The sequence below is a fragment of the Manis pentadactyla genome, chromosome X (genome assembly GCF_030020395.1).
Source record: "Manis pentadactyla isolate mManPen7 chromosome X, mManPen7.hap1, whole genome shotgun sequence".
Classification (NCBI taxonomy): Eukaryota; Metazoa; Chordata; class Mammalia; order Pholidota; family Manidae; genus Manis; species Manis pentadactyla.
In genome coordinates this window covers 119806510-119822909 of record NC_080038.1, presented here as the reverse complement: position 1 = coordinate 119822909, position 16400 = coordinate 119806510, and positions in this window count along the sequence as shown.

Below are 16400 nucleotides of genomic sequence, written 5' to 3'. Positions count from 1 at the left end.
TGCTGTCATCAAAATTGAGGCTTTCACTAAAAAGACTGAACCTGAGTAACAGGGAAATGCCTTAGCTGACTTTCATGCAAAGGCAGCAGCAGCAGAATCTATAAAAACTGTAGAACATGTGGATGAAGTCAGTTCTATTTCTGCACAAGATGGCCCCTATGGCCAGACTTTTGCTGTCCTGATGTCCTTGCAGCTTGGAAACAGTCTGCTCCAGAATCAGAGAAATTAAATGGGCAAACATATGTTTTAAGTTAAATGGTCAGTGCTATGGGAAACCAAAGATAACTTCTGGGTACTTCCTGGCTCCCAGGCAAACCCCATTTTTCAGTTTTTACATTACTACACCCTTCATGTTGCATTTAAGATAACTCAAATTATGAATGGACATTGTTGGAGAGATCTCTTTAAGATTGCAAAAACAGTTTACCGCCAATGTCTGACCTATCGGGGCAATAATCCTGGAAAAACCATTTTTGTCCCTAAAGGCTTCAGACCTCCTATTTCTGGACCCCTTTTGAACACCTGCAGCTGGACTTCATTCAAAGTCTACATATTTTGAGTTATCAATATATTCTCGTTATTGTATGTATATATTTTTCTGTTAGATTGAAGCCTTTCTCTGGCTCACAATGGCAAAGAAACTTACGAAACATGTTTCTCACTTTGGGTATACCTTCCACAATCTCCAGTGATCAAGGCACACACTTTACTGGGCAAATCATGTAAACCTTAACAAAAACCTTGCAAACTTCTTGGAATTTTCACTGTCCTTATCACCCTCAGTTATCAGGCAAGGTCAAGAGAACTAATGGGATCCTCAAACTCAAAATCTCTAAACCTGCTGAAAACTACTAGACTCCCTTGGACTAAGGTGTTGCATTTGGCCTTGTTGACTATTTGCAGTACCCCCTTTAGGAAACCTAAACCTAAACACTCCAGAAGAGATAGTCACTGGTAGACCAATGCTCATTGATGCACAACTTTCTGCTGATCCCTTGTTATCCCTTGTTATGCTAATATGTCCAACTACTGTAAGTCTTTAATGTCTTATGCCAAAGCCTATCACCAAACAGGTTAAAGAAGCCTTTCTGGATCCCAATTTGAAGGATCCTGTTTGATATAGCCTGGAGCCTGGTGACTGAATATTCTGAAAAGCTCATTAGAGGAAAACAGCTGTCAAATCCTGTTGGAAGGGACTTTACCAAATGCTCCTGGCCAGACACTGCCACAAAACTAGAAGATACTGAGTCTTGAGTGCACATTTCAGAGATAAAGAAGCCTCCACCTGAGATCTGATCATATACAGCATGGAGACCTCCAAATCAAATTGACAAGTAAGAGAAATAGCTGACATTGAGGTAGACTGTTTTTGCCCAAGACACTGGATCAAGGCTTCATACCAAATGTGAAACCATTTCTTCTCTTTCCTTCCTTTACTTTGGTATTGGCCTGGAAAGATAATGTCCTCATTCATATATCTCAGGCCACTGCTAAAGGGCGGGTAACCTTTCAGACTGCTGCATTTGTCATTAATGATTCTGGTCTGTCCATGATGCTGGAGACCTCTTGGTCCATCCTATGACCAATTTTTCTTCTATTCTCAATGGCAGCACAAACTATGATCATTCTCCCATAGAAGTCTCTTACTGAGTGCAACTCTGTAGCCTGAAAATCCAATACATTATTTCTACCATTTTCTAATTCTAATTGTGCTTGTCCAACTAGATACAAATACATACTTAAATCTCAGTTTATTTGCACCTCCATGTTCTTGTGATTATCTAGCTCAGATGTGTCCTTAATCACTAAGGGATGCCACCAGCAGCACCCATCTTTAGAAGATTTTTAGAATAACTCTTTATTTCAGGCTATGAAATATACTTCCTGAATGCACTGAAAACCTAATTGACCCTTAGCTTGAATGGGTAAATGCAGCAATCCCTATGAAAAACAATACCAGCTTGATGGCAATGGTTTGTGCCAGAACAGTTTTTCTTTGTCTGTGGTGGCTATCATTCTCTTTGGGCCTTTGAATGCATAAATAGGGGGCCCATAGCCAGGAGATGCCTTTTAGGTTATATAACTTTGCCTCTAACTTTCCACAAACAGAGACAGCTCATGTGAACACCCCAGAATTTACATCATTGAGATAGAAAGAACCTACTAGGAGGTGTTCGTGACAAAAGATTCACTTCCTTTGGGGGGGCCATCCTTCCCTGATTAGGAGTAAAGGTAAATGAGAATATGATCAGAAACCTCTCCTTAACTTGAGAACATTGCAGAATCCACTGCTAAAACAATAGCTGCCCAACAAAGATCCTTAGACTCCCTGGCCAAAGTTGTCCTTGATACCAGGTTAGCCCTTAGTTACCTTTTAGCTGAGCAGGGAGGTATCTGTGCTGTGGCCATCACCAGTTGCTGCACCTGGATTGGAGTTGATGGCTTAAAGGTGCAGTCCAAACCCTCAGAATTATCCTGCTTATAATAATCATAATAATCTCCTTGGTGCATTATAGTCTCTTAACAGCTTTAAGTCTGTTTGCAACCACTAACCATTAAGCAAATGATCTCCCTGAGACTGGAATATCAGAAAAGGAATGAAGAGAATGAACGACTTAAACCTGGTAGGCCTGACCTGTGAATATCAGAGGGATTAAACAAAACACCGTGACCTATGCATACCACACAAAGGATCAACAAAAGCTGTGAGTGGTAGCTGAGAGAGGTGCTAATGCCTTAAATTTTGATCACATCTCTCAGTTAAACTGAGAGGATGGTAAAAAGGGAGAAATTGTTAAAAAAGGGCACAACAGGCCCCAAATGGAGTCAGCAAACCAATACTTCATACCTAACCTATTTGCAGAAGTGTAAACCTTTAACCAGTCAACCTGGAACTACCTGGCCAATGCCAGTGAGGCAATCTGCCAGGCCCACCCCTTCCATTCCCCTTAGGAGGACAACCTTGCCTGAAACAATGCATCCTTTGCTAATAATTTCATTTTTTCCACCTCTTTCCACCTTTAAAAAAACATTTCCTTTTCTATAGCTCAGCAGAGGTCCTTTCTATTTACGAGAGGAGATGATGCCTGATTCATGAATCACTGAATGAACCAATTTGATCTTTAAATTTACTTATTTGAATCTTTTTTAAGAATAGCTTGAATTTTTTCATATAGAAAGTCAGTTTTCTAAAAACTATTTATGAAACAGTGTATCACAAAATTTTAATACATCAATTGCTTTTTCTGAACTTTCTTTCATAATATTATACTTACAGTAGTTTTTCCTGTGAATTGCAATAAATTTCTAATCCTCAGAGACCAGGACTATGGGAAAATGCTTTGCCTTCTAGTTTTGTATCCAACTTGTAAACTAGTTTCAACAACTTAGGGTGCTTTGCTCCCATTTTGGGAGAAGCCTTAGAGCTGAAGGAGGTACTTTTATTGTCAGTGAAATGCTGCCATAGACTGAGAGCAGGATTCAGGCTACTTTGGAATGTAGTCTTACTCTCACTCAGTGTTTGGGTTACATGTTGTGCTTTCATTAAGGCATGGCTTGGTCCAAAGTTGAAGAGAGAAAAGCCAAGATCTGTTTCTATCTCTATATCCTATGTCCTGTTTGAGTCAAGTTTTGGCAGCATGTGGGCTATAAAATATACTTTTATAAGAATGCACTGTATTTTTAATTTCAGTCATATATTTTAGGTACTGTTGCAGATTTTTTTAACAGATAATTTCTAGGAAACAATAAGATGGAAAATCTGCCAATTCTGCTCTACTGTTTTTCTTAGAAGCTGAAGTTCCCATTTAAGACCATATATAAAAAGGCTTTAGAATAAAACCACTGATAAAGTTAATTTATATATCAAGAATGACAATATGGAGGCTACAGCAGTGGCCTGGAATACATCACAAATCTAAACCTAAGTCAGCCTGCACTTATGGGAAACACCTGTCAGGAAAACCTAACTACACCAATCACAACCCTCCAACATAGCTTTAGCTAGGATCTTTTACCTGCTAGTCTTATAAGGAAATCCCCTACCTTCTAGCCAATCATGCTATTTCCACATTTCTTGCCCAATGTTCTGTAAAATTGCTCTTGCCCAAAATCCCTCGGAAAGAGTGCTCCACTGCTTGTGAAGCACTGTACTCCCTCACCTGTGGATTGTTTTCCCTTGAATAAAAGGCAGCAAACTCATTACTAAATTGTTTTACTTTTGTTATTTGACAACCCTCATGAATTTACACTATGATAATGTTATTCACATGCCAGGTGACCTGAAAATTGCAATACAATCATTAGTGGAGGAAAAAAAAATATGCAGGTCCTTAGACCTCAGCCCTGAAGAGTGAGATTTAATACATTTAGGATGTAACCTCAAAAATCACTTATTAAAAAGAAAACCTCTAAGATTCTCATACATGCACAGATATGGGAAACTCTGCATCACAGTAAACAAATAAATCTATAAATTATAAATCTATAAGATGAAAGATATGTATATCTTGAATAAAAAGAAAATATTACTTGTCTAACTAATGTTAGTTTTTGCTCTATTTAGTTATCCCTTTTTTGTCATAATTAATGAATTTTATTTATGTCTAATACACATGCTAAGAAAATCTAAGCTTGAAAAACTGGACAAAAATCATGTGTTGGTAGCAGATATCTTTTTATTTATTCTGACATTTATCATTTACTGATCCATATGCATTCTTTTGAGAGTGCTTCATCAAATGATTCTGAGTATTTTCATCAAGTGTTGACTTGTTTTCATGGAGAGTACAAAATTGAATGACAAGTTTTAATTTTTTCAGTGGTAATTAATACTAACTTTCTTAGTTAATCGAAAGCTCCATGGGGATGATGCAAAAATAGCTTGCTTCATTTAATATGCATAACAGATGCCATTATATTTCTACACATAGAATAGTGTTTTCATATTGTTAGGAATTGAGTGCAGTATTTCAATCTGAATTGTTGCAGATTTTTTTTCAAGTCAATAATACAAGCCTACAAAATTAAAATGCACTACTTGTGTCAAACATAACAAAATCATTGTTTGTTTATTTTTTAAGGTGCTAATAAAAAAGATTAATGATACTGCTGGATAATGAAACAATCTGCCAGGAGGCAATCCCCAGAATATAGAGTGGCACAGTAACAAGGAGAGCACAGGAAAAAAATTTACTTTCCTCTCTGAATAGATTCAACAGGATTCTTTTTACCACGAAGCTGACATTTGGGGTTTAAAAGTTGGTTTTTGTTTTATGTGTTGCTCAAATGTCTGGGAGATTATTTACCTGCAGACAAGAAGAATTTGAATTTGAAGAGATTTTTGTTAAACAATCAATAAGAGTATTTGACCTCCATGAAGACTCTATTTTCTAAACAAAGACACACATGCTTAAACATATTATACACAGTAACACCTCATTAATGCAGACCTCAGTAACTCAAATTGATGACAATTTAAACATTTTAAAGATAAAGAAGGGTTCTACCAAATTGATAGCTTTTTGTATGCAGTGGGGGAAAGAGGCATGGCCAAATGTTTTACTTTACCTAGGGAACTAGCACACTCAGTAGCACAGAACTGCCAGTATTTGTATGCAAAAAATAATAATAATAATTCTTTCCATTTATTAGGTCTCAAAGTAGCCCTAGTAAGCTTCAGTTGATTAACTTAGTTAACTATGCCTGATGAGGCTGAATGCCTAGAAAATCAATACGGTGATAAAAAAAAATACACTGATGGCAACCATGTATCAGGTACCTTAGACACCAGGCATGTAATTCTTTATATATACTGTTTCATGTTATACTAAATTCATACATATTCATTTACAGATGAGGAAACTATGGCTCAAAGATTAATATGCCACAGGTCATACAGCTTTAAGCAGCAGATAAGTTGGCTTTCAAGTTGTTGGTTTAAACCAATAGTTTTCAAAGTGTAGTCTCTGATCCAGCAGCATTAACTGCTGATGTAAATATTCAGGCCCTACTCCAGATATGCTGAATCAGAAACTCTGGGTGTAGAGCCTAGTCATCTGTTTTTTAAAAGACCTCCAGATAATTCTGACACATGCTAAATTTTGAGAGCTACTGATCAAAATGATAGTAATAATATCTCTATATATTTTATCACTCTACTACATTGCTGTTCTATATTAACCATCTGAATAATACCTAGGTTATTAGGTTAAATATTTCATTTCTTGGAAGATTAGCTTCCTCCATCACCAAAAATGGTACTTAAAACTTGCATATTGTATAAAAAGCAATAAAGTGTTATATATATAACATTCATCTGTGGAGTATAAAAACAAAGCAAATAAGAAGGAATGAAATAGCAATAGACTCATAGACACGGAGAAGGGACTAGTGGTTAGCAAAGGTGAAGGGTTGGGGAGAGTGTGTGGAGAGGGAGAAGGGGATTAAGGAACACTATAATTTGCAATCACAGTATAGGTAGGTCATGAGGATGGTTGTACAGCATGGAGAATATACTCAATGTTTCTGTAACGTTTTTATATGTTGATAGACGGTAACCGCAATGGAGATGGTGAGGACTTGATAATTTGGGAGAATGTTGAGCCACTGTGTTGTGTATCTGAAACCATAATAAGATTGTATATCAATGATACTTTATTTTTAAAAAGCAATGTATTGGGAATCAAAAAAGTTGGTTTCTGATCTCATAAATATGAAATAAAATTTGTGGACCTGTTTTTTTGTCTGAAAATGAAGTAGTTGGATTAGATGGTCTCTAAGCTCACTTTTAGTCCTGGTATGACTGTACTTGCCTTGAAAATATGAACTGTTGATTACAGGGATGTTGATTGATCTGTACTTTGCTGTACAACTCTAAGTAGGGGAGGCATCATTTACATCATGCTCTATATGAGTAGTAATTGTGGCATGTACAGTCAGCAAAGCAGTATGCAGTTTTTTCATGCTTGCTACTTTACAGCAAATAAACAAAAAAGCAAATAATCCTTAACTCTAAATTCTTTACTGTCAAGTAACAGTGAAGGTGTTTTTTTTTCAGAAACAGTTTGTGCAGTTCCTTAAAACATACAAGGAATTTTGGATGAAACAAATAACTCCAGTTCCAGTTCTTTCATGATTTGACTTTCAGACCTCCCAGAAGTTATTAGCCTCTCTCAGACTTCAAGGGTTTATAGGAAAAAAGTAGAGATGTATATTACATTACCTAGTATAGGAGAATAAGAACAATTAAACAATAACATTTATGTGGAAGCATTTTTCAAATTTGGCTACTAATAGTACATATGAAGGTCTTATAACCTTCATAAAGAAAGTTTAAAAACTAATCTTAAAATATCCCATAATTCATAATTTCAGCATTTCAGATAGGTCTTTCTCCTAACTACTACTGTTGTGGAGGAAGAAATTTCCTCTACCCCTCAAGGTTCTTCTATCTGGTCAAAAATAAAATTGACATGAGACATTAACAGGAGAAAAGATCCCAAGGTTTAATTACATATGTATGGGGAAGCTATACACATAGATTTCAAAAGTTAGGCAGGAAAATAGATATGAGCAGGGTGGAAAGAGAATTGGTCAGTAAAGCCCCCTAGAAAGGACTCAGTTGACCAGTTAAAACTAGAAAGCCAGAAAAAATTCAGAGTTAATCAGTTAATCAGTTAAAGTTCAAAAGGTCAGGAGCAACTTGGCCTTGAATGTTTGAATATTCCCCAAATAAAGAAAAGTATCTCAGCATAACCCATGCCTTCATTGTGTCAATTAGATCATGCCATTGTAAAATTTACTTTAGCCTGCTAAAAGGCCCAGCTATAAACAGCATAATGAAGACAGGAAGATTCCACCTTAAAGTCAAAATTGCATTTTAAAAATCCAAAAAGTTAAGAAGTAAGATTCTTAACATACTGTTTAGCAAACAAACAATAACTCGGCCCACCCTTAGGGGCAGGGCAAGTGGTCTTAACTGATATGTCCCCAGACCAAGAAGCTGCTATTCTTGGAAGAAATCAGCAGTAAATTTTTATGTTAATTTTGTAAAATTACCTGGAGAACTAATAAGAAAAGAGACTTAATGACTCATCAAGGTTGAACATTCTGGGACCACTTAACAAGTCCACACCCCTAGCCGTTTGAAAATCCTCAACTGCCTATAAAACCCCAGACCTTAAAACCTGAGGGGAGCCTCTTCTCGGAGGTAGTCCACACTCCTCTTTCTGTGAGTGTGCACCTTTTTGCTTTTAAATAACCTTTCACTGCTCAATTTATAACGTTTTTGTCTCTGCGCTTTTCCAGTGGTAAATGTCTTTGTTTCTTTGCTTTTTCATTCTCATCCTCTGGATTTCATCTCAAACCTTCACTCCCTCTGTCCTATTTCAGATAGGTAGGGAGGGGCTGCTGGAAGCTCAGATCTGCGCTTGCAAATTACCATAGCCTGGGTGACCCGGATGGAAATGCAGCTTACAGTCATGCTCTTTATTAGCGTGCCTGAAAGCCTCCTTTCTTTGCCTCTAGGACATTCACAGAACATAATCTCACTCCACCCAGTGCTTTGCAGTTCCCCCAAATCCTGGCAGGGTAGGGACTTAGTTTCCACACCGTGCATATCCAAGAGACACTGGACACTAGGTGATGCTGTCTTAAGGAGTTAGAGGGGGATGTCCCCCATGCTAAGTAGCAGTTCAATGGACTTCCTTTATCATTCTGTTCTGTCATTCCCTGGCACTCTTATTTTAATAAATTCTTTCCTCACCTTGTACTCTGACTTCCCTGCCTCTCCAAACCAACTTACCCCCAACACAAAGACAGTCAGAGAAAATAAAGTGTTTAAATCATCCTGAACTAAGCAGAAGGGGATAGAGGGTCTGAGATTTTAAAGGAAAAAGGAAGTAATTCACAGGAATATGAAGAGTAAATGGTAAACAAAATACGTGATGGGCCACACAGAGAAATTTTAACAGATTTTGTCATATTCCTTCCAGTCTATCACTCCTAGTTTACATTATAATATAGCTCTCTGTGGTTCTACTGTGATAGGTCTTCTTCTGGAATAGTTAATACATCTAAGTTCTTTTTATGCAGTTTGGTGGGAGGGCAGTGTGGGGGAGGGTGTGTGTGGTGGGGTTATCTTCCTTTTTAGGGCCTTCAGGGTTTTCAGTTCAAAATAACACGCATGTCACAATGGCACATCTTAGTGCATTTGGCTCCTGCACTATAAAAGAATGAAGATTTGCTACTGTTAAACAAAAAAATTCAACCAAGTAAATTAGAAGAGTTAATTGGTTTTAGTAAGTGATTCGAATGGGGTGGAGTCCCATTGATCAAGTAGACAGATACCTTAAGAGTTGTACAAAATGGAAGGGTTTTTCAGGCAGGAGAGTGGGGCAAGAAAATTATTGGCAAAAGACAAGAAAGGATTGTTTCAGACAAGGTCATCCTCCCTTAGAGCGAAAAGCAGCGGATTTTACTACTTAGATTATCTCAATTTCTTTTTGGGAATGGAGAGGGCCTATCAGACAGATTACCTCATTGATGCAGACCAAAAAGTTTCTGATTCACTGTTAGGTCACATTCCTATAATACTTTGAAACTGTAAAGTCTTGCTTTGGTGCAAATGACTCCATTTGGGCTGGGTTCTTTTTTGTTTTTTGGTATCATTAATCTACAATTACATGAGGAACATTATGTTTACCAGACTCCCCCCATCACCAAGTTCCCCCCACGTACCCCATTTTACAGTCACTATCGATCAGCGTAATAAGATGCTATAGAATTACTACTTGTCTTCTCTGTGTTGCACAGCCCTCCCTGTGACCCCCCCACATTATACATGCTAATCATAATGCCCCCTTTTGTTTTTCCACCCCCCTTATCCCTCCCTTCCCACCCCTCCTCCCCAGTCCCTATCCCTTTGGTACCTGTTAGTCCATTCTTGGGTTCTGTGATTCTGCTGCTGTTTTGTTCCTTCAGTTTTCTCTTTGTTCTTATACTCCACAGATGAGCGAAATCATTTGGTACTTGTCTTTCTCCACCTGGCTTATTTCACTGAGCATAATACCCTCTACCTCCATCCATGTTGTTGCAAATGCTAGGATTTGTTTTCTTCTTATGGCTGAATAATATTCCATTGTGTATAGGTACCACATCTTCTTTATCCATTCATTTACTGATGGACACTTAGGTTGCTTCCACTTCTTGGCTATTGTGAATAGTGCTTTAATAAACATAAGGGTGCATATGTCTTTTTCAAACTGGGCTGCTGCATTCTTAGGGTAAATTCCTAGGAGTGGAATTCCTGGGTCAAATGGTATTACGTTTTGAGGTTTTTGAGGAACCTCCATACTGCTTTCCACAATGGTTGAACTAATTTGAATTCCAACCAGCAGGGTAGGAGGGTTCCCCTTTCTCCACATGCTCACCAACATTTGTTGTTGTTTGTCTTTTGGATGGTGGTGATCCTTACTGGTGTGAGGTGATATCTCATTGTGGTTTTAATTTGCATTTCTCTGATGACTAGTGCTTTTGCTGCATCCCACAGAAGTTGGGGCTTTGTGCTATTGTTGTCATTTGTCTCCATATATTGTTTGATCTCTGTTTTAATTTGGTCATTGATCCATTGATTATTTAGGAGCATGTTGTTAAGCCTCCATGTGCTTATGAGCCTTTTGTTTTCTTTGTACAATTTATTTCTGGTTTTATGCCTTTGTGGTCTGAGAAGTTGGTTGGTAGAATTTCAATCTTTTTAAATTTACTGAGGCTCTTTCTGTGGCCTAGTATGTGGTCTATTCTGGACAATGTTCCATGTGCACTTGAGAAGAATGTGCATCCTGCTGCTTTTGGGTGTAGAGTTCTTTAGATGTCTTTTAAGTGCATCTATTCTAGCGTGTTTTTCAGTGCCTCTGTGTCCTTACTTATTTTCTGTCTGGTGGATCTGTCCTTTTGGGTGAGTGGTGTGTTGAAGTCTCCTAGAATAAATGCCTTGCATTCTATTCCCTCCTTTAATTCTGTTAGTATTTGTTTCACGTATGCTGGTGCTCCTGTATTGGGTGCATATATATTTATAATGGTTATATCCTCTTGTTGGACTGACTCCTTTATCATTATGTAATATCTTTCTTTACCGCTTGTTACTCTATTTTGAAGTCTATTTTGTCTGATACAAGTACTGCAACACCTGCTTTTTTCTCCCTATTGTTTGAATGAAATATCTTTTTCCATCCCTTGACTTTTAGTCTGTATATGTCTTTGGGTTTGAGGTGTGTCTCTTGTAAGCAGCATATAGATTGGTCTTGCTTTTTATCCATTCTATTACTCTGTGTCTTTTCATTGGTACATTCAGTCCATTTACATTTAGGGTGATTATTGAAAGATATGTACTTATTGCCATTGCAGGCTTTAGATTTGTGGTTACCAAAGGATCAAGGGTAGCTTATTTACTATCTATCCATCTACCTTAACTTGCTTATTAAGCTATTATAAACACAGTCTGATGATTCTTTATTTCTCTCCTTTCTTATTCCTCCTTCTCCATTCTTTATATGTTAGGTGTTTTATTCTATACTCTTTTGTTTTTCCTTTGACTGCTTTTGTGAGTAGTTGATTTTACTTTTTGCCTTTAGTTAGTATTTGGTTTGTCTGCTTTCCTTGTTGTGATTTTATTTTCTCTGTTGATATCTATTTAGCTTTAGGAGTGCTTCCATCTAAAGCAGTCCCTTAAAAATATCCTGTAGAGGTGGGAGGTGGTTTTTGGGAGGCAAATTCCCTCAACTTTTGCTTGTCTGGGAATTGTTTAATCCCTTCTATATATTTAAATGATAATCGGGCTGGATACAGTATTCTTGGTCCAGGGCCCTTCTGTTTCATTGCATTTAATGTATCATTCTCTACTGGCCTGTAAGGTTTCTTTTGAGAAGTCTGATAATAGCCTGATGGGTTTTTCTTTGTAGGTGTCCTTTTTCCTCTCTCTGGCTGCCTCTAATACTCTGTCCTTGTCTTAGATCTTTGCCATTTTAATTATTATATGTCTTGATGTTGTCCTCCTTTGGTCCTTTGTGTTGGGAGTTCTGTGGGCTTCCATGGTCTGAGAGACTGTTTCCTTCCCCAGTTTGGTGAAGTTTTCAGCAATTATTTGTTCAAAGACATTTTCTATCCCTTTTTCTCTCTCTTCCTCTTCTGGTACTCATATAATGTGAATATTGTTCCATTTGGATTAGTCACACAGTTCTCTTAATATTCTTTCATTCCTGGAGATCCTTTTATCTCTCTCTGCTTCAGCTTCTCTGTGTTCCTGCTCTCTGATTTCTATTCCATTAATGGTCTCTTGCACTTCATCCAGTCTGCTCTTAAGTCCTTCCAGATATTTTTTTTTCCTGTATTCTCCCTCCCAACTTGATCCTTTAGCTCTCGCATATTTCTCTGCAGGTCCATCAGTATGGTTATGACCTTTATTTTGAATTCTTTGTCAGTAAGATTGGTTAAATCTATCTCCTCAGGCCCTCTCTTGGGGGTTGTCTGGGTAATTCTGGACTGGACCAAATTCTTCTGCCTTTTCATGGCAATACAGGTAGCTGTAGGCATGTAGCATATCTGTCAGCTGGGAGAACATAGTCCTTTCCTGCTTTTTGGTCACCTTGCCCATCTCTGCTGTCTGTGTTGGTTACCCGCACAGCTGGAGCAGCCCCCGGATGAATCCCCTATGCTACCATGGGTAGGGTCACTGTCAGGGTAGCCCAGAGCCATGCAGGGACTGGCAGATGCACTGGGTGTGCTCTCCTGTGAGAACGGCACCCCTTTGTGTCTTGCCCTGGTGTCCTCTGACTGTGCCAGCCAGCTGCGTGCTGGCGGAGGCCTCTGGGTCTGGCCCAGGTGGCTGCATGCAGGGAGGAGATTATGGGTGGTTGCTGTGGGTACGGCTGCTCTCTGGCTGCCCTGCCTATGTGGGCAGGCCTGGCTGCTCCCTGTCTGCTTGGCCACTGTGGCGGGGCCATGCCAGCTGCTTATCACCATGAGTGGCTTCAGGGCTGCATTGCCACCTAGGGGGTTGGGGCCCCTGAAGTTCCTCAGGATTCCCAGCCTGGTGGGCTGAGTATTCCGGGACAATTCCATCCAGTTGTGAAGCCCCTGTCCCTTTAAGACTTTCAAAAAGCACTAGCTTTTCTTTTGTTCTTGGGGAGCTGGCTGTGGGGACCCGCTGGCAGATTTTACTTTTCCGTTTCCCTAGTATCCAGCACACCAAGCAAAGTGTATCTGCTCTCCCAGTGTGGATTACTAGGGCTGGTTATTTAGCAGTCCTATGCTTTCACCCCCTCCCCACTCCAACTCCTTTCCTCCCGCCAGGGAGCTTGGGTGGGGGGAGCGCTCGGGTCCCGCCAGGTTGCAGCTTGTATCTTACCCCCTTCGTGAGAAGCTGCATTCTTGCAGATGTAGATGTAGCCTGGCTGGTGTACTGTATCCACTGTTCTCTCTTTTAGGAATAGTTGTATTTTCAAAAATATATATGGTTTCCGAAGGAGATTTCTGCTGCCATACCCATGCCGCAATCTTGGCTCCTCTCCTTAACTAGTTTCTTTTTAATGTTATTTTATGGCAGGAAAAATAATTTTCTGTCTATCCTTCTAGATTCTTGGCTGAGACTCCCTATAATAAAAGACAGATTATCTGGAGAAAAACAGAATGTGGGTAAAATTGAAATATTTGTATAATCTCTTGCCTGACTTTTATTGCATCTCCATAGAACAGGTGCTTTCAGGGGGTGGAGAAGAGTAGTCCATCACCATATGAATAGGTAATTACAAGAGCGAGCTAGGGTTTATCTGAACCAGAGAGGTTGGGTGAGGGCTTTTTCTTTTGCAGCTGGGTTGCAAGAGACAGAGGGAGGCAGAAGTGGACTGCTTGTAAGAAATAAATGGGTTTCTCCAACTTTATTTCTACCTTTGAACTGATTTTGGTTTCAAAGGTATTTTGTCCTGGGATTTTACCCCAAGAGTTACACCTGGTGGTAGTCAGCAGGACCTGTGAACCCAAAATCTGTCTACATGGATGCAACTCTTGGGTGGGCTGCCCCTAGCAATGGTGGGGAGATGCCCAGAACACCCCCTGTGGATAATAGAGAGGCCCCAGTGGCTGCAGTGGGAGAGGGTGCAGCTTCACTCAGGATCTCCTTATCTCTGGGGTTTCCAACTGGGGAGCCCTAGTGGGGAACTGGTCTAGGGTAAGGCACCTCCTATAGGGATGGGGCCTTCCCCAGAATTGGGGAAGAGTGGAGACACTGGACTCTGTAGAATTAGCCCTCTTTCAGATAGAGCACTGCTTAGAGGTCCCGAATGACTGTGTAGCAGCTGGCATTATAGGAACTCTCTTCCTCCCAACCTAGCTTTTCCTTTGACTGCCTTTGGTCACACCAGTTTACTTGCCCTCCTCTGGAAGAAATATGTTTCCCCTGGAGCTACATATATATAGAAACAAAGCCCAGAGAGCTGCAATGACATATCTAATATTGGTGGTTCTCAGACTTTTAGACTTCATGGAATAGGAATATTTATAAATAAATCATAAGTAGGATTTGCCTATTGGTGTGTATGTGCCAAGAAAAACATCTTTAAAATGGCATCTACTATCACACCTACTATATCTGTTGCCATCTACTATCACCAATTTTGTAACTGTTAGGAAATACTCTCAGTAATAAGGATAACTATTAAAATTAAATACAGTTAGCTATTTGGAGAGTCTTGTATGTTATCCTTACATTTAACCAGTAAAAATCTTTAACAGGAGCTGTTACTCTATTCAGACCAGCTTTGGGGAGCCATGGAGACAGCTGATGAATGGAAGTGCTGGGAATAGAACTTGGAGCTCCTGACTCCCATGTGCAGTGCCCTTTCTACTACATCATGCTGTTATTAGTCACCTACTTCATATGGTTGACCCAGGGCACAAAATGATCTACTTCATAAGCCTATAATAGTCCTCCATAACCAAATCCTTGAATTAGAACATTTGACATCCTCCTTTAAAAGGTCAATATGCTATCTGGATGTGATAAGCAATAAATCATTATTATCTACTTAACATTAATTTGTAAGATTTTCAGATTAATCATTGGTCACTTCAGGGCATGAAAGTATATGACCAAGGGCTAGGGATCTTTGAAAAACAGAGGGATTAAAGGAAAGTAGGACTCATGCTTTAATAACTGCAAAGGGAATGTCTAATGATTTCACATAATGAGGTTCAATAACAGAAACAATTTTTTAGCAGTAAAATGGCATCTGAAGAAGAAACAGCTTCTTTGCAGGTTTTCTTTCCTACCTAATTTCATAAAATTGGAAGGCTCCAAGGCTCATTGCTTAGATCTTTCTTTGCTCTATCTAAACTAACTCTTTTCATGATCATATCAGTTTCAAAGACATTGAATAGCATGTATATGCTAATGACTTCCAAATGTTATCTCCAGCCAGGGTTTTTTTCTTCCTAGCCAAACTTTTATATCCAATTGTCTATTTGATATCTCCATTTTGATGTTGAATAAGCATCTCAAACTTAATATACCCAAATACAAACTCTTGATCTCCTCCAAATCTATTTTACCTGCAATTTTTCTTGTGTACATTAATGGTAACTCAATCCATTTAGTTGCTCAAGTCAAAAACTTTGGAGTCATTTTGACTTTTTTTCATGTTCCACATCATTCAATCTATCATGAAATCTCATTGATGCTATCTTCAAAATTAATCCAGAATATGGCCACTCCCCATCATATCCATCACTACCGAACTAACCCAAGCCATCATCATTTCTCATATGATTTAGTGTAACAGCCTCACATCTGGTCTCTCTGCTTCCATCTTTGCCCTTACAATTTCCTCTCCACAGAGCAGACAAGGTAATCTTTTAAATGTAAATTAGATTATTTAAACTTTGATCAACACTTTCCAATGGTTCCCCACCTCAGAGTAAAAACAAAGGCCTTAAAATCTCATACCAGGACCTATATTATATATTCTAGTGCTCTCCAAGAGAAATCTAATATAACCAACTTATACAATTTTGATGTGGCTCTAATAATCACATTAAAAAGAAAAATAATTTTAATAAATTCCACTGAATATATAAAAAATATTATCACTTCACCATGTAAGCCAATATAAAATATTATTAATGAAATGGTTTGTATTCTCTTTTTCATACCAAGTTTTCAAACCTTGGTTTGGTTTTATACTGACATCATATTTCCATTTGAACTATTCACATTTTAAGGCCTCAATAACCACATGCAGCCAGTACCTAATGTAGTGGACAGCACAGGTCTAACTCTTCATTACTTCTTTGACCGCATCTCCTAATACTTTCCTTCTCACTAATTCAGCTTTAATGCTCAAACATTCTGA